The sequence below is a fragment of the Dasypus novemcinctus genome, chromosome 16 (assembly GCF_030445035.2).
Source record: "Dasypus novemcinctus isolate mDasNov1 chromosome 16, mDasNov1.1.hap2, whole genome shotgun sequence".
NCBI lineage: Eukaryota > Metazoa > Chordata > Mammalia > Cingulata > Dasypodidae > Dasypus > Dasypus novemcinctus.
Window position 1 is genome coordinate 13,495,296 of NC_080688.1, and position 20,803 is coordinate 13,516,098.

The following is a 20,803-nucleotide window of genomic DNA, read 5'->3' on the forward strand; positions in this document are numbered from 1 at the left end:
ACTCCCAGAAGGGTGAGGGATAGAGAGATGAAGTAGTTGAAATAACAAATTGTGAGTTACTAAACCTACCAGCTTCTTGGAAGGGCACGCATCACCTACCTCCAAAATATTTAGTGGAGGTAAAATCCCTGGCTCATTTCAGCTGACTGATAGGGGAATAGATATTTTCCTGCCTTCCAGCTGTTACAAAAGAAAAGAGAGGAGGAATCAGGGTACTTTTCATTAGTGAATTCAGCCAGTTGTGGCTGTTTTGAATGTCAGCTCTGGTCAGGGAAAAAAAAAAGGAAAACCAAGAGAGATACACTTCTGAAGAAAATTGTGCCACCAAGCACCACATGCTGGACCATCTCAAAATTGTAAGAGACAGAAACTGCTTTTAGAGCTCTCTTTACCCTATCTATTGGAGAAAATTTTCACCCCTTTAGTGAGTCTCTGGCCTGTTTATGATAACTTAAGATGGGTATTTTTAAAGACTTAAGATAAGTTGGACAAATTATCAAAGAGCTGTGAAAAAAATGAGTCAAAAGAGAGAAATAACAGTCAAAAGAGAGGACATCAGAATAAATTCACCAATTTATCAGATCATAGACATCAACAATATATTACAAGCCATACTAGGAAACAGGAAAAGACAGTCCATCTAAAGGAACAAACCAAATATCCTTAAGAGATTCAGGATTTAAGACAATTAACTATTGGTAATCACACAAAACTCCTAAATTATTTTAAAGAATTGAAATAAAATATGACTCAAGCAATAAAGTATATTAAGAAGACACTGGATGAACATAAAGAACAATTTGAAAGTCTGAAAAGAAAAGCAACTTACTTTATGGGAAGGAAAGACATGATGTATGAGATTAAAAAGGCATTATTTACTGGAAGTGTAGTTGGTGCGGGGTTTAAGATATATCTAGGGGATTTGAAACTGGACTGACAATATGATAGCCAGGCCCTGAGGCCCAACAGACTTCAACTCCTACACTCTGATTTATTGGACTTACCCCACTCAGCTAACATGGAGTTGAAGAATGTCAACCACCACACCATGGAGCCGAGTGCCTACAACTGAAAGCAGGACGATTGCATCCAGTATCCTTGTGGAATCTGAGCTTCCCCTTGACATAGAGGTGCAACGGACAAAACCAATCCAAGGTCCACAGAGAAAAGGTGTCATTGGAGTGGGAAAAGTGGACATGGTATGGGGAATGGGAGGAAGAGATGAGATGTGGAGGCGTTTTGGGGACTTGGAGTTGTCCTGGGTGGTGCTTCAGGGACAATTACCAGACATTGTAAATCCTCCCAGGGCCCACTGGATGGGACGTGGGAGAGTATGGGCTATGATGTGGACCATTGACCATGAGGTGCAGAGATGCCCAGAGATGTACTTACCAAATGCAATGGATGTGTCATAATGATGGGAGTGAGTGTTGCTGGGGGGGGGGGGAGGGGGAGTGGTGGGGTGGGTGTGGTGGAGTTGAATGGGACCTCATATTTTTTTAATGTAATATTTTCACAAAATGAATAAATTTTTTAAAAAGGCATTAGATGTACATAAGAGCAGATTTGAACTGCTTGAAGAGAGTATTAGTGATTTTGAAAACAGAAGACCTAACTGGAATAGACAGGAGAACAGAAAGAGACGAGAATGGGAAAAAATGGAACAGGGTCTTAGGGAATTAAATGGCAACACAAAACACAAACATACACATTGGCATCCCAGGATTAGAAAATAGAAAAGGGGCAAAAAGAATATTTGATGAATTAATGACTGAAAACTTCCCTATATTTATGAAAGACATAAATATAAATATCCAAGAAAGACAATGCTCCCCAAACAAAACAAACATGAATAGACCTACCCTAAAACAACTACTATTCAAAATGATGAAAATCAGAGATAAAGAGATTTTGAAAGCAGCAAGAAAAAAGTACACTACAGACCTCTCATCAGAAATCATGGAGGAGAGAAGAAAGTGGTATGATGTATTTAAGGTATTGAAAGTGAAAAACTGCCAGCCACAATTTCTGTATCCAGCAAAGCTGTCCTTCAAAAATGAATGGGAATTCAAAGTCTTCAGAGACAAACCAAAACTGATAGGACATATTACCAAAATACCAGAATTACAAGATCTATTTAAGGGAGTGCTGCAGCCTGAAAGTAGTAAACAAGAGCAAGAGATTTGGAGAAGAATGTAGAAATGAAGACTATTAGAAAGGGTAAAAGATAGACTACAGCATATGACAATTGAAAGCCAAAGGTCAAACTGGATAAAGTAAGTTAGCAGTTAAAACATTGACTGATAATGGCTTGAATTCCCCAATTAAAAGACACAGACTGATAGAATGGATTAAAAAATACAACCCATCTATATGATGTCTACAAGAGTTTCACCTTGGACATAGGGACACAACCAGATTAAAAGTAAAAAGTCAGAAAAAGATATTCCATGCAAATAGTAACCAAAAATGAATCAGATTAGTGGTACTAATATTGGACAAAGTAGATTTTAATGAAAACCTGTTTTAAGGAATGAAGAACATCATTATCTATTAATAAAAGGTATAATTCAGCAAGAAGAAATAACTATTCTAAATATTTATGCACCTAAACTCAGTATGACCCAAGATACATGAAGCACACATTGATAAAGCTGAAGAGAGAAATAGATATCTCTACAGTAAAAGTTGGGGACTCTCAGTATATGATAGAACAACTGGACAGAAGATAAATAAAGAAACAGAGATATTTAATAATATGATAAATGAGCTAGACCTAACAAACATCTATAGAACCTGCACCCCAAACAGCAGTCTGTACATTCTTTTCAAGATCTCATGGATCTTTCTCCAAGGTAGACAATATGTTTCATCACAGAACAAGTCTCAATAAAGTTTAAAAAGATTAAGATTATACAAACATTTTCTCTGATCTTAATGGAAAGAAACTGGAAATCAATAGAGGACAGAAAAAGGGAAAATTCATAAAGATATGGAGATTAAACAACACAAACTTAGGTCAAAGAGAAATTGCAAGAGAATCCAGCAAATATGTTGAGATTAATGAAAATGAGAACACAACATAACAAAACCTATGATACACCACAAAGGCAGTGCTTAGAGGGAAATTTATAGCCCTGACTATTTACACTAAAAAAGAAAGAATAAAATTGATGATCTAACTACACACCTGTAAGCACTAGAAAAAGAACAGAAAATTAATCCCAAACCAAGCTGAAGGAAATAAATAATAAAGATCAGAGCAGAAATGAATGAAATTGAGAAAAAAAAACACAATAGAATCAACAAAACCAAAAGTTGGTTCTTTGAGAAGATTAACAAAATTGACAAACCCTTAGCTAGTTTGATTTAAAAAAAGAGAAGACACAAATAAAATCAGAAATGAATGGGGAGATATTATCACTGACCCTGTAGAAATATGACAGATGATAAGAGGATACTATGAACAACTGTATGCCAAAAAACTAGAAAATGTAGTTGAGATGGACAAATTCCTGGAAACTCTATGAACTTCCTACAACGAATCTAGAAGAAATAGAATACCTCAACAAACTAATCACAAGTGAAGAGATTGAAACAATCATCAAAAACCTCCCAAAGATGAAAAGCCAGGGACCAGATGACTACAGAGGTGAATTCTACAAATCATTCAAAATGAACCACTACTAATCTTACTCAAGCTCTTCTGAAAATTGAACAGGGAAGATCACTACCAAATTTATTCTATGAAGCCAACATCACACTAATACCAAAACAAAAATGCTTACTACAGAAAAAAGGAAAGTTACAGACTAATATCTCTAATATAGATGAAAACATTCTCAGCAAAATACTTGCACACAGAATCCAAAAGCGCATTAAAAGAATTATACACCATGATCAACTGATTTTCATCCCAGGAGTGCAAGGGTGATTCAACACAAGAAATTAGTGTAAAGAAAATGATACATTGATAAATTGAAAAAGAAAAATCACATTATCCTCTCAATGCAGAAAAGTCATTTGACAAAATACAGCACCCTTTCTTGATAAAAACACTCCAAAAGATGGAATAAAAAGAAGCTTTCTCAATATAGTAAAGTGCTTATATGAAAAACCTACAGCTAGCATTGTACTCAATGATGAAAGACTGAAAACTTTCTGCTCAGAACAGGAACAAGACAAGGATGCCCATTTTTATCACTTTTATTCATTATTGTTTTAGAAGTTCTATCTAGAGCAATTGGCTTAGACAAAGGGGAAAAAAGGCACCCTAATAGGAAAGTAAGGAGTAAAACTTTCACTATTCATGGATGACATGATCCTATATCTAGAAAATCTTTAAAAATCCACAAGAAAACTACTAAAATTAATAGATGATTTCAGCAAAGAGGTTGGGATACAAGGTTAATACACTAAAATCCGTAGCATTTCTATACACTACTGATAAGCATTCTGAGGAGGAAATGAGAAATAATTCCATTTATAAAAGTACCTATACAATCAAATATTTAGGAATTAACTTAACCAAGAACATAAAAGAGCTGTATACAGAAAACTCCAAAAATAGTTTCTTTTAAAACTAAAGAACACTTAAATAAATTGAAGGATATTCCATGTTTATGGATTGGGAGACTAAATATCATGAAGATGTCAATTCTACCCAAACTGGATTACAGATTCAATAAAATCCCAATAAAAATCCAAAAGCCATTTTGCAGAAATTGAAAAGCCAATAGTTAAATTTATTTGGAAGCATAAGGGGCCCAAAATAGCAAAAAAAAAAAAAAAAAAATCTTAAAAGGGAAGAAACATTTGGAAGACTCTCACTTCCTGACTTTAAAGCATATTACCTAGCTAAAATGGTAAAAACACCTAAGTACTGGCATAAAGACAGGCAGATTGACCAATGGAAACAAATTGAGAACTCAGAAATTGACCCTCACATCTACAGTCGAACACTTATTGGTGAGGCTGTTAAGCCTACCCAGCTGGGCCAGAACAGTCTATTCAATAAATGATACTGTAAGAAATGGACAGCTATATCCAAAAGAAATAAAGAAGACCCCTATTTCACATCTTACACAAAAATTAATTAAAAAATGGATGAAGATACAAAAATAAGCATATAATTTCTAAAGGAAAATGTATGAAAACAACTTCAAGATCTTGTGGTATTTGGTAGGTCCTTAAAACTTACAGATATAGGACATGTTAGATTACATCAAAAATTTATAAAAGTCTATAGGCTAAAATGTAAACCATAATATAAAACATAAGATAAGAAAATTTTGTTTTGTTTTTTTCCATTTTCAAAATTTAAAAAAAAATTTTTTGTCTTTATTTTTTTAATGTTACATTAAAAAAATATGAGGTCCCCATGTACCCCCTATCCCCCTCACCCCACTCCTCCCCCCATAACAACAATCTCCTCCATCATCATGAGACATTCATTGCACTTGGTGAACACATCTCTGAGCACTGCTGCACCTCATAGTCAATGGTCCACATCATAGCCCACACTGTCCCACAGTCCACTCAGTGGGCCATGGGAGGACATACAATGCCCAGTAACTGTTCCTGCAGCACCACCCAGGACAACTCCAAGTCCCACAAATGCCCCCACATCACATCTCTTCCTCCCACTTCCTTCCCCCAGCAGCCACCATGGCCACTTTCTCCACACCAATGCCACATTTTCTTCGATTACTAATCTCAATAGTTCATGAATAGAATATCAGTAAATCCACTCTAATCCATACTATATTCCTCCATCCTGTGGACCTTAGAATGGTTGTGTCCACTCCACATCTATATCAGGAGGGGTCTTAGATTCCACATGGATGCTGGATGCAATTCTCCTGCTTTCAGCTGTAGGCACTCTTGGCTTCCTTGTGTGGTGGTTGACCTTCTTCTAAATTTTGAAAATTGTATAGTCCAAAATAAAAACCATAAGGTAAACCCAAATGGAACCATGTTTGAAAGCTATAGTTTCAATATCTGTATATCAGCTGCCGCAAATATAATATGAATATGTAAAAAGATCATTGCTGGGGAAGGGACAAAGGGTTTGATATTGGATATGTGGAAGTACCATATATTGTATATGTGAATTACTTTGATCTAAAACTTTTATGAAGACAAACTTAATAAGTTAAAAAAAGAGAAAGGATGTAGACACTGAGGAATAAATGGAAGAAATTGCATTGCCACTGTACATACAGGGCAACACCTATAGCAGTAATGAAAGGCAAAATGTCAAAAACAAAGCTTTTTAATTTTTTCATTTTTTGATACCCCAATTTATTTTTAATTTATTTACTTTTCCTAAATTAGTATGTATTTTATATCTAACCTTTAAACCCATCACTATATCCCATTTTAACATTAATGGAACATGGCAACATATTAGGCTTCATTTTTGAAGAAGTTTTGGACCACAGAAAGGTTAAATTATGGTAGGGGAGGAACACTAGTGTGGAACGTTATTGATAGGGGGCACATGGTTGGAAGGGAGTTCTCCAGAGCATGTATACAGGGCACATAAAATTTTTTGGATATTTTCATGATGGTTACAATTAAAAATGACAACTGAGGGAGTGCTGAGTTCCTAGCCAGGGGAGCTCTATCACATTCTCCAGTGGGACAGCAACAATCCCCCAAGTGCAATGGCAAAGACCAATAAAGATGGATGGAGCCCTCGATACTGATGGTAATGATTATGAGCCTGTGTGCCTGAAATAAGAACTAGGCCTAGAGCTGCAGGTGCCTAAGAGTTCCCTCCTGAGAGTCTACATGTTGCTTAAATGTGGCCACTCTCTAAGCCAAACTCATCAGTAAAATACATTACCTCCCCTCCAGTGAGGGACATAACTCCAGAGGATGAGCCTTCCTGGCACTGAGGGATTACTACCAAGCACCAGCTAATGATGTAACTAGAAAAAGACCTTGAATAAAAAGATCAACTCAGACAAGCAGAATATCTCAGCCTACATGTAATATCAGGTGTTAAAAACTGCTTTATGACTTTGGATAAAAGGGGAAAATGGAAAGGACAAATGAGTTTATATGTCTATGAGTCTCCAAAAAAGAGTCGGGAGGTCATCAGAGGGGTAACGCTTATGCACACCTCAGCAGGGTCCTAGAGACAGGCAAAGTAGATAGAAGCCCAGTTACTGGTTCTCCTAAGGTCTGCAGAGACCCACAGGTTCTATGTTCATGGCAGGTCACTCTGGAGTTCAGGGCCATGCCAGTTGGCCCTTCCTGAGTGTGATGGAGTTGGACTCAGATATGACCTCTCTATACATGCCTCTTCTGTTACTTTTACCAGACCTGTGGTTGGTGCTGGGGTTGGTGTATAATGAGGAGACCTGAATCTCTGGACTGTCCATGTGACAGCCAGGCCCTGTGCCTCAGCAGACTTACAACTCCTACACTCTGGTTTATTGGACTTACCCTGGCCAGCTAACAGGGAGGTGAAGAAGGTTAACTATCAAACCAGGGAGCCAAGAGTGCCTATAACTGCAAGCAGGAGAATTTCATCCATCATATATGTGGAATCTAAGCCCCCTCTTGATATAGAGGGGGAGTGGACATAACCATCCCAAGGTCCACAGGATGGAAGAATAGAGTATGGACTAGAGTGGACTTATGGATATTCTACTATGGGACTATTGTGATTAGTGATGGAAGAAATTGTAGCTTTGATGTGGAGAAAATGGCCACGGTAACTGCTGAGGGTAGGGAGAAGGAAGATAAGATATGATGTGGGGGCATTTTCAGGAGTTGGAGTTGTCTTTGGTGGTACTGCAGGGACAGAGGCTGGATATTGTATGCCCTGCCATGGCCCACTGGGTGGACTGGGGGAGAGTGTAAACTACAATGTAAACAACTATCCATGTGGTGCAGCAGTGCTCCAAAATGTATTCACCAAATGCAATGAATGTTCCACGATGATGAAAGAGGTTGTTGATGTGGGAGGAGTGGGGTGAGGGAGGTGGGGGGTATATGGGGACCTAATATTTTTTTAACATAACATTAAAAATAACGGAGAAGGGTAAAAAACAGTACACTCTGTGCATGAGAAACAAAAGAAAATATAGATGAATGGCATCTCCTCAAAATTCAACACATTTGCACCTAAAAGGACTTTGTCAAAAGGGAGAAAAGGTGATGGAATCAATGGGAAAAAATCTTTGGTAGTCACATATTTGATAAGGGTTTAATACCGTGATCTATAAGGAGTTCATTCAACTCAACAATAAAAAGACACAGTATCCTATTTTTAAAAAATGGGCAAAGGGTTTGAAAAAACAATTAAGCAAAGAAGAAAAATAAATGGAAATGATAAATATGGAAAATGTTTAATATCACTAGTCATTAGGAAAATGCAAATGAAAACTACAACAATAAGGTAAGCTCAGGGAGGACAGAAACCTCCCATAGAGCAGAAGGGCAAAAACTCACTTGATCTAGATTTTCAGTATGAATACAGACCGTGAAAGTGGGCCTCATGATCCTTCTGCCCTTTTGGGTTTTAAGCAGGAGGTGTCAGAAAAGTTACCACAGGGATAACTGGCTTGTGGGGAAAAAATAAAAACTACAACAAACTATCATTTCATACCTATTCGACTGGTTGCTATTAAAAAGATGGAAAACTATAAATGTTGGAGTAGATGTGGAGAGATAGGAACACTAATTTACTGTTTCTGGGAATGTAAAATGGTACAGCCAGGGGAGGACTGCTTGGCAGTTCCTAAAGATATTAAATGTAGACTTGTCATGAGACCCAACACCACCATTGCTAGGTACATACCCAGAAAACTGAGAGCAGTACAATGAATAGATATCTGCACACTGATGTTCATAGCAGCGTGATTAATGACAGCTAAATTTTGGAAACAACCCAGGTGTCCATCAACTCATAGATAAACACATTGTGGTATATACACATGATGGAATATTATGTAGGAGTAGGAACACATGAAGTCATGAAACATATGACAACATGGATGAATCTGGAGGATATTATGTTGAGTGAATGAAGACAGACACAAAAGGACAAATACTGTTGATTGTCCTGTTATTAACTAAATATGTGAAATAGAAATATATTATGTGAAATATGAATATGAGTAGAATTGCATATGTAAGACAATTTTTCTTTGAAGCTGAGAACATGGAAGTTAATAATACAAAATGTTAATATCAGACAAAAAAAACAAAGCATACTAAGTGAAGGAGATGAGACATAGTTCATATTGTATCATTCCATTTATATAAAATGCAAATAGAAACCAAATTCAGATGAATGAAGATTAGTGGTAATGTAGGTCTGAGGAAGGAATACTAAGGGTGTGAAATCTTTCTTTTTGGTGTAAGGAAATTGTTCTTAAATTTTTGAGATGGTGAAAATACAACATTGTAATTATACTAAAGGAAATTGATTATACACTTTGGATAGAATAGCAAGAAACAGCAGCTCTGAACGGTGTGGGAAGCATAGATTTAGGAGTGAGGCATTTTCTTGTTTGTTTTTTGTTTATTATTAGTATTACTGAAATAATAAAAATGCTTTATTAATGATTGAAGCAATGAATGCATAACTATATTATTATAAAAATACCATTGTTTGTCCACTTTGGATGAATTGTATGCTTTATATATATGTATCAATGAAATTCATTTGTTTAAAAAAATTCAACATGTGTGGCTAATTATACTTCATTCCCACCTGTTTTAAATAATATTTTAAGGCAAGAGCATAGATTACAAATAGGACGTACATAGAATTAACATCCAAATGGCATTTAAGTATGTAAACAACATATTCTCCTTGTAGAAGAAAATACAGTGGGGTGTCATGGAAAGACACAGCCAAAGTCTTGTCCTAAATGCCCCTCAATATGTCTTGGAGTTCCATTTTACAGATACCTACGGAGACAACATGACTAGTGCTGTGTTATTTAAGCATTCATGAAAAATTTCCCTTCCTGGGAGGGATACCCACTTCTGTGTCTGCCCCTGACATCCATCACCTTTTGCCAGAAGGTGTCACCTCTTCCTTATGGTGTGCTTGTTGCCAATGTTATGCACACTTAAGATTGCACAGATGCCTTGCACTGTTGTGACCCCAATGGCAAGTTAAACATTTTATCTTTAATTTCACAAAGCAGAGACAGCCTTCCAACATTTGTAGGGTTTATATTTGCCTGAGCACCTGTCCCTATACATTGTAATAAGGGCTAATGTAACAAAAAATAGATTTCCTAACCTAGGTAGACTTGTACAATTTCCTAGCCATAGACAACTTCTTCATCAAGCAAGAAAGTATCCAGAGCAAAAGGTTTGCCTCCTACTAAATGTATATTAATAATTTGGGGAAGATCAAAATCAACTTACAAAAGAGGTTCAAGAGATCAAGATGTTTCACAATACAACCAAGGTTTTACAACAAATACTGTAGATGAGAAAAAAAAAAACCTCTCATATTTCTTCCTATTTATGCCCTAAAGGGAAAGGGAAATGGCTTCACAGAGGATTCCAGCTCTTGGTTTTATGACTTATTACCATTTTTTTAATCACCAGTATCATCAAGTATCTTATAAATTGGCTCAATAATCCTATGCACCTGGTAATTATATCAGCCACCCAAAATTCCCAAATCCTCCAAATAAAAGATACTGAGGCATAAAGCATTAGATTGTCATATCCATCAAACCATTTTTGCACTGTCTTAGAATCTGTTTTACTTTGGCTAAGCCGTTTGCCTCAACACTGAGTTTTAGCCTAGTTAATAGGAAACATCCCAGTCCTGGGGAATAAGATTCCCCAGAATCAAAACCCAAGCCTGCACCTGCAGCCAAAACCCAAACAACACACCCAAAACTGACAGCTGGTCACAAATGATGAGCTTCAACTCACAACTGTCAACTGCCAGTCTCTTCATCTTTTTGTGCACATCTGCCTTAAACTAACCAGTCCCTCACACCCAAGGGAAATCTTCCAATTTCCTGCCCTAGACCACAGTAAGGCACAAGTACTTGGTACCATCTTGCACTGCTTATATGTTCCCAACCCAATGCTGGATCCACCAAAGTCAGTCACAGTTCCCATTGACCAATCATGGCACCCCTCTCTCTCTGGAACCTATGCACAACAAACTGTCTTTTCTTATCTATTATGGTCTTGGCTGCCCACTGTGCCACACTTGAATCTGGACCCAAATTTAAAATCCAACTTGTATAATTTGAAACAATATGAAAGGGCAACACAAGGTTACTCAGGTATTTGAACTGTTCAGTGTATTCACTCTGCGAGTGGATATACAAAACTAAATTTGTGATAAAAATTATATAGAATTTAATGCACAAATGCCTAAATGAGTCCAAGAAAAAGTGAGAAAATCTGAATAAGATGAGTGGATTTTATCAATGTCAGTATCTTGGTTGTTAGAAAATAGTTTTGAAAATGTGAGCATTGCAGGAAACTGAGAAAAGTCTACTATATATCTCTTATCTCTTACAAGTGCATTTATCTCAAGAAAAATTTAATTAAAGTATGTGATTGCTAAAGTAGTCTGTTGTGCGAACCATTTAAGTAATGGCTATCTGTGGGAAGACAGGAATGGAGCATGATCAAGATAAGACAGAGGGAGGACTCTTTCTTAATTTGGAAGGGGATCTTAAAAGATGAGACTAATTTTTGAAATTTATCAAACTCTCTATATACATATATATAGATATTATGTAATTCAATAAATGCTATATCAAAACAAACTATGGAAGGAAAATATGATAGGAGTTAATTTATCCAGGTTTGTCAAAGCCAGTGTGATCAAGGATTATAAATGTAGCTTCTAGAACCTTTCATTTAGGGTTTGTTCAGAGAGTTCATTTGGGAGACATGAGTTGAAAAACCACAAGACATGTGTTTGCTATAATCCAGGTAAATGAGCTTGAAGGTTTCATACATAGCAGCTCCTTGTAATTGTTTCCCGAATCTATTTCAGTTTACGGAAAAGGGGGAATTGGTAGGGGACCGATCACTGGTTGCCCAATAAAATAGGCTTCCTCATGTACACCCTACTTCTGTCAGTTAATCAGTGACATCTAAAAATGGGGATGCTTCAACCAGTCACTTGAAGACCTTCAGACAAAAATGGGTTTCCCAAAAAAAAAAATTATTTACTGGCAATTTCCAAACTGCCAATTTACCCTAGTAGATTTTGATCTTGTCAGCCTCCACAATCATCTGAGCAAATTTCTTAAAATAATTTTCTATGTATCTGTATCTACATATATATGTATAATATAAATTTATCCATATAAATCTACCATCTATGTATCTACCTAGCTACCCACCTATCTTCTATCTATATCATCTACCTATCTATATGTACCTACCTCACATTGTTTTGTTTCTCTGAAGAATTCTGACTGACATAATGACCTAATTCTATCCGCCCTCAAAGTGCTGCTATAGTTCCTAAACCTAATCCTATCCTGGGGTTGAGAGGATTAGCCAAAAATCCCCAGATCTTATTATTTTCTTGGTAATAGCACTTGGTTTAGTTCTGGTCCTCTGAGAAGCAGACAAGGTTGGATTCGATTTGCAAGAGATTTTTTTTTATTGATTTTGTAATAATATTACATTAAAAATATATATATATGAGGTCCCATTGAACCCTACCACTCCCACCCCACCTCTCCCCCCCCCCCCCCAGCAACCCTCCTTCCCATTATCATGACACATCCATTGCATTTGGCAAGTACATCTTTGGGCACCTCTGCACCTCATGGTCAATGGTCCACATCATGGCCCATACTCTCCCCCATTCCATCCAGTGGGCCCTGTGAGGATTTACAGTGTCCAGTGATTGCCGCTGAAGCACCATCCAGGGCAGCTCCATGTCCCAAAGATGCCTCCACCTCTCATCTCTTCCTGCCTTTCTGCATACCCATCAGCCATCATGTCCACTTTTCTCAATCCAATGCCACCTTTTCTATGTGGACATTGGATTGGTTGTGTCCATTGCACCTCTATGTCAAGAGGAGGCTCAGATTCCACATGGATTCTGGATGCAATCCTCCCACTTTCAGTTGTAATCACTCTAGGCTCCATGGTGTGGTGGTTGTCCTTCTTCAACTCCATCTTAGCTGAGCGTGGTGAGCCCAATAAGTCAGATTGTAGGTGCTGGAGTCTGTTGAGGCTCAGGACCTGGCTATCACATTGTCAGTCCAGAGATTCAAATCCCCTAAATATATCTTAAACCCCGACACTAACTGCACCTCCAGCACATTAGCATGAAGGTCTTATGAAGAGAGATCCCATCTGAGTCCAGATTCATCACACATAAACACCAGTTCCAAAGAGGGGCCATCTGACCTGGTAGTTAACCCCATCGGCCATGACCATAACTCCCATGGGTCTCTTTAGCCCTCGAAGGAACCGATATCTGGGGGTTGTAACTGCTTTATCCGTCTCTCAGACTCTGCTCAGTTGTGCATAAGGGCAATCCTTCTGACAGCCTCCAGACTCTTTTTTAGAGACTCGTAGCCATATAAACTCATTTCTCCTTTCCATTTCCCCCTTACATTAGGTCAAACAGCATTTAGATTTATTTTTTTTTTAATTTTTTTTGTCTTTACTTTTTTAATATTACATTCAAAAATATGAGGTCCCCATATACCCCCACCCCCATCCCCCCACTCCTCCCCCCATAACAACAATCTCCTCCATCATCATGAGACATTCATTGCATTTGGTGAATACATCTCTGAGCACCGCTGCACCTCATGGTCAATGGTCCACATCATAGCCCACACTCTCCCACAGTCCTGCCAGGTATTGGTGGGAATCCCTATTAAGAGAAAATAGAAGGGATCCAGAAGAGGCAAAGAGAGACATAAACTATGATGCAAGTCTGACCGAAATTAATGACATAAGGAAAGATGAGGTACAGAGTTCCAGATTCTCAGTTTTGATTCTTAGTCAAAAAATGTCACTTCTTTGAATGTTGGTTGATTGAGAATTGTGAATTTTGGACTCAGTGTAACCTCAATTGAGGATTTATATTGCTTTTTTTTCCCCAGAGAGAATTTGGATTCTCCCTATCAGGGGCTGATTCCCATGTGAAGTCACTTCTTCAATGTTATTCAAGGCTTTGTTTTGGTCTATTTAGCCATGTAAAAATGGATGGCATTATAAACATTATTTTCCGTTGCTTAATCACACAGTAAAACTCATGGAAATCTTGTACACTGGCAGAGCTCCAATGTGTTAGTTCTAATTTCTAAGTAATGTTCTTTGTTGTGGACATCATTTTTCTGATAGGTATTCAATTTATTTCCAATTTTTCTCAGCTATAATCAATACTACCATAAACTTCACTTTGAAGACAGATTTAATGGAATTAAAGTGTTGGCTTAGAGTGCAATACGTGTTTTGTTTTTGTCATTTTAATTTGAACAGGTTCTGCCATTCAGTTGACAAACATTTATTGACTACTTGTATGACCAAGGTAATTTTTTTGGTTCTGGGCTAGGGGAGTTAGCAAACTCAGAACTGCTTCATGGAATTTAGACTCATGGTTTCCATACCTGATTTAGATGTCAATTGTTAGAGTGAGAGGTTGTACAGTGTTTTTGATTGCTAAACTAGTGCCACACAGACATGGGAAGGAATTTCCAAAGGACAGGATGTTTCATTCCCAGAAAGAAGGGCTCTATGACAGCAAGCAGTATAGGAAATTAGGAGGTGCTGAGAAAAGTAAAGGAACAGTAAAATGAACTTCCATGATGCAGGATTATCTCATGCAAATATTCATGCTGTGAATCTAAATTAGTGGTCTGATAAACCTGCCTATTTCTTCCAGCATAATATCATTAGCATTCTGCTATCTGCTTAAATAAATTTTATGTTTTAGTAATCATAACCTATTTAACAATGCATTACTGGTCTTTTAGTTTTCCTCTTTTAAATTTGACTCTCAGCTCCTGATACTAATGTATGCTGAAATTAAAGTATTTAATATTTTTTATATTGTGCAGTTTCTAAAGCAAAAATTAATGGGCAAAAACTATTATTTTAAATAACATAGGCTAATTCACAATCTAGGACATTTATTAATCGTTTGTGAAGTAACTTTTTCATGCCCATTTGAAATTTAAATATACTGGGCAGATAAAATAACTGAACATACATTCCATTAGTACAGAAGTGTTTTTAATTCAGAGTACATATATTTGAAAAATGTTTAAAAACAATTGAATGATGTACATATTTTAAAACTCAGTTATTATTGAAGAGTTTGAGAATTAATTTCATTTAGTAAATCTTCTGTGAAATTTGTGTAGACCATAAACAAAGTCAAATCAAATAAAAGACCCCAAATATTTAGGTACATATAACAGAAATTTGACAAATATTTATTGACTTTTCAAACATTACCTAATATTCATTAGATGTTGTGAAAAAGAAATATTGGGAATTTTACATTTAGAAGAGACACCTTTCCAATATCTTTTAAAATATCCCCAAAACATTCTTGTTTCTCAGGCTATAAATAAAGGGGTTCAATGTAGGTGTGATGATTGAAACTAACACTCATACAGTCTTGTCCTGAGCAGGGCTGTGTGAGGAAACAGGAGTCATGTAGGTGAAGATGGATAAGCCATAAAACAGCCCCACAACCATCAGGTGTGAGGAGAATGTGGTCAGTGCTTTGTTCCTCCCCTCAGGGGAATTCATATGTAAGACACTGAAGAGGATGATGGTGTAGGAGAAAAAAGATGATGACAAAAGGAATAAGGAGCAACACAATGCCCATCAGAAGAATTGCCAATTTACATGGAGAGGTATACTGAAAGGAGAAACTCAAGATAACCATGACTTTGCAGAAAAAAATTATCTATCTCCTTGTGGCCACATTTAGTTTAATGCATGGTGTATATAGTAAGAACTACAGCATCTAGTGTACCCCCAACCCAAGATGCCATGACCATCTTATGGCAGACCTTTTGATGCACGGTGACTGCATATCTCAGTGGATGGCAAATAGCCACACAGCAATCACAAGCCATAAGAGTCGGAAGGATGCACTCAGCTCCCCCCAGCATCAGAGAGACAAATATCTGGGTTCCACAGGCTATGTTTGAGATGTTTTTCTTCCCTGAGTAAAAGTCCATGAACATCTTGAGTACCGTGGTGGAGATGAAGAGCAAGTCAATGAGCGACAGGTGGCTGAGAAGAAAGTACATGGGTATGTGGAGCTGGGAATTCACCAGGATGAGGAAAATAAGGGGGTAATTCCCAGTGAGGGCAACAAGGTAGATGAGGATGAATACACCAATGAGGATGTCAGCATGCTTTATGCTGGGGAAGAATCCCAGGAGGATAAAATTCATTCATGCTGTCTAATTCTTTCCCATCACTAATTTAAGGCAATGGTTTGAATTGAAAGGTAATAGGTAAAAATGAACACCCATAATAAATTATTACTTCATTTATTTTCTTTTTCTTTAAAATAAGAATCAAACTTTTTTGGGGTATATCATGTCAGTGTATTATTAAGAATTCTCAAATCTAACAATGGATCAGTTACATTCATAACTTTACTGCAGAGCAAAAAAAAAATCATATAAACTTTAAGAGTCATCATTTTAGTTTGCCAAAGAGATGCCAATGTCACAGTCATTTACTATAAACTATTTTTAATCTTATATGATTTATTCTATGTTAACCCAGCATACTTCATGCACTCAAAATGAGTGTTCTAAATCCCTTCGTGGTTGATGATTACAGATTGAACAGAGACAAATGCTTTCTTTTTTTTTTTTATGTTGAAATAGTAAAGTTTTTTTAGATGAAATAGACTTTATTTTTTTTTATTGATTTTGTAAAAATATTACATTAAAAAAAATATGAGGTCCCATTCGACCCCACCACCCCCACCACACCCCTCCCCCCCCCAGCAACACTCACTCCCATCATCATGACACATCCATTGCATTTGGTAAGTACATCTCTGGGTATCTCTGCACCTCATGGTCATTGGTCCACATCATGGCCCACACTCTCCCCCATTCCATCCAGTGAGCCCTGGGAGGATTAACAATGTCCAGTGATTGCCCCTGAAGCACCATCCAGGGCAACTCCAAGTCCCAAAGGCGCCTCCACATCTCATCTCTTCCTGCCATTCCCCATACCCATCAGCCACCATGTCCACTTTTCCCACTCCAATGCCACCTTTTCTCTGAGGTCCTTGGATTGGTTGTGTCCGTTGCACCTCTATGTCAAGAGGAGGCTCAGATTCCACATGGAATCTGATTCATTCCTCCTGCTGGATGCATTCCTCCTGCTTTCAGTTGTAGGCACTCTAGGCTCCATGGTGTGGTGGTTGTCCTTCCTCAACTCCATCTTAGCTGAGTGAGGTGAGTCCAATAAATCAGATTGTAGGAGCTGGAGTCTGTTGAGGCTCAGGGCCTGGTTATCATATTGTCAGTAAAAAGATTCAATCCCCTAAATATATCTGAAACCCCAATACCAACTACAATTCCAGTAAAGTAGCATGATAGTCTTATGAAAAGAGATCCCCTCTGGGTCCAGTTTCACCACGCAGAAACACCAGCTCCAAAAAAGGGCCATCTGTCATGGCAATGAACCCTATCTGCCATGACCATAGAACCCGTGGGTCCCTTTAGCCCTCAAAGGAACCAATACCTGGGGATTGTATCTACTTCATCAAGCTGCTTCTTTCTTCAGTAACTGGACGATGACGTTATTTAATTTAAAGCTATTGAAAGCAATGTAAGGGGAGGTGTGTTTTGTCTTTCCAATCACAACTAAGTTTGATAGACAAACGTGGAACATGGTGAAATCTCTTTGAGGAAGGAGTATAGGTATCTAGCTCATATTAGGTTGTTATCTGAGCAGGAATTAAATTTTGTTTATGTGATTAAGTCACTGAATTTTGGTGTTTTTTCTTTTTAATTATAGCAACTACTGTGATCCTAATATACAGTATATGTAGGAGAATATATTTTACCCTGAAAATGCATGTATAGGAATGGTTGTGTATATTATTTTAGCTTAACACCTAATATGAGCTCCCTCACTAATGTTAACACTTTATTCACAATTAATCATTGAAACAGACATTAGTTACACTCCCATATTAATAATTTGTTCACCTTTGAAATTCCAGGCTTTGGAGTTCCTTGAAACTCTTCTCTAAAGTCTTCACTGGTCTAAAGTGTTCATTGATGCTGTGTCTGTCAAATTCTTAAGTTGATTGATCTCTAACCAATGCACTCTACATCTGCATGTGCAGGGTGTGCTGCTCGAATCCACACTGATCAATGTGCAGAACATTCATCCACGTCAGTGATGAGATTATATGTAAGTGATGAGATTGTCCCTGAGGTTTCACCTGCAGGTACTTGGTTCTGATTTATACACACAGACATATCAATATGACCTTTAGCCTGGCACTCTAGATGATAAAGGAGAAGTCTTAAGAATCAAACAGTAATATGGATTGCTCTCTTACATATATCCCAGTCCATTTATTGAATAATCTTAATAAATTTCTATTAATTTGGTCAAAATATAATATCTTTTTCATATAGATTTTATACTGTATTCTTACACCCATTATTTTTCTTAATTTACAATGTATTTCTTCATTCTTAAATGTATTTTTATCAAAGTATTTTCAGAACACATAAAAACACCAAAGAAAATATGATGAAAAGTTTCTGGAAATGGATAGAGTGATGGTTACACAACACTGTGAATTTGTACTACTGAACTATACACTTTAAAATGGGAAATTTTAGGTTAGGTATATTTTAGTACAATAAAAACACATATAAAATACCTAGGGTAGCACTGAGATACAGCCATTTCTCTTGTGCTAGTTATTATTTACATTATTTTTATAAATATGTGTACATGTATATATAACATGTTATATTAAAATGAAACTTCCTTAATCTGTCCCTTCACATGTCATTAAAAATGTTCAAGGTCATTTTCAAATAGCAAAAAATAATTTAAGCCTTTTTAATACATTTTTAAATATATAATCTTATTATTGTTAGATTTTAATGTTGTTTGCCCTATTATATTTAAACCAAACTGACATGAAGATCATTAATTCTTTTCCTTTTTCAGTATGTTATTCTGAAGTTAGAATTAAATCCTTTTTACTAATTGAATTTTCACATTACTATGGGGTCCTTAAGAGGACTTTCTTTTTTTCAGAGAAGGCCTATGGATATGAGTCAGGAGGGTTCCAAATATGTGAAAATACAAGATATCTTACAGAAGGCCAGTATGGATGCTCTGGACTTTTGCAAATGTCTGATTATGTTTATTCTTGTTTTCTAGGGAAGTGATGCCAGGTGAGTCCGTGTGCTTAGCAGAGAAGAAAAAGGCTGGTTTCCAGTTTGCATTAGGCAGCCTTTTTTTTTTATCACAACACAGTTCCCCCATTCGGCATCTCAGGTGCTTGTGATCTTAATGCCTGTTGATGCTATAATCAACCTCACAACCAATGTTGGTGTCTTTCTCAAATAATCCAAATTGAAATAGAATGTTGCCCCATCTATTTTCTTGTTGGTAAGTGATTATATCACTCAAAATAAAGTTGATGCTCCCTCACTCTACTATGCTACCCTCTTCTTCTTTTAGAAAGTGTTTGAATTAATATAAATGGGCCAAGGGTCAAAGGATCTCACAAGTGATAATGTGGTGATTTGTAAATGATTAGTTTTGTAATCATGATGCAAGATAACATTATTCAATTTTGCATACATTATTTCAACCATATAACTGCAAGAATCTTAATCTTCATAGATAAAGGAGCACAATATAGACTGACCAGTTAGATTACTGTTTATCCTTGAATATAGCACAGATTTAAGAGTCAATTACTTTTTCTAGATAGAAAGAGTCATAAAAATCTTGTGCCTTTTTTCAAAATACAAGAAACAATATATGAGAAATTCACTAAATTTTAGCCGTCTGGTATTGTTGGTTAATTTTCATTGTATTGAGGAAAGCACGTAAACTCACATTTGTTCCTTTTTATTGATGAGGTCATCTGAACTATCAGCAACATTTCCTACTGCTTCACATGATGCAGCATCATATTTTCATGATCCCTATGACAAAATGTGAAGTTTAGTGATGATTAATTTCACGATGCCAGCAATGCAGTCTGTCTCGAAGGCCTGAAAATCATATTCTGGTTTGGTGAGTGTGGTATTCTAATAGTCCCAGGCTTAATATACCTTATTGGACATACCTGCTGTGATGTACAAAATGAGAATTCATTACAATATTTATATTATGACTAGGAGCAAATGAACAATATCCATGAGATATTTGATAGTAAAATTACCCATGGGACAGTTTTGTCTCTGAGCCTCAAAATTCCTATGGGAGAGTTTTCTCTCAGAATCAATTAAATAGATTGCCAGAGACTTTTTTAAAAATAAATTTTCAGAAGAAAAAAATTAATTTACAAAATCTCATCAGCAGGTATTTGGATATTTGGTGAGGTTGTGCTTGTCTACTCTGAAAATATTCTCTCCTGCTATTTAATATGCTTTATTTTATTCAATTAACCTGTATCCTTATGGTTCAGTAGCTCTGCATATATCTTATCCTGTGTTTATTTCTCTAAGATTTATTACAGTGAGCTAAAGTGATGTTGTCTCACATTAAACTAGGAAATTAATGCTTATCATCCATTAGTTTCACTTCCCTCAAAACTTTGAATTTTGAAAGAACACAC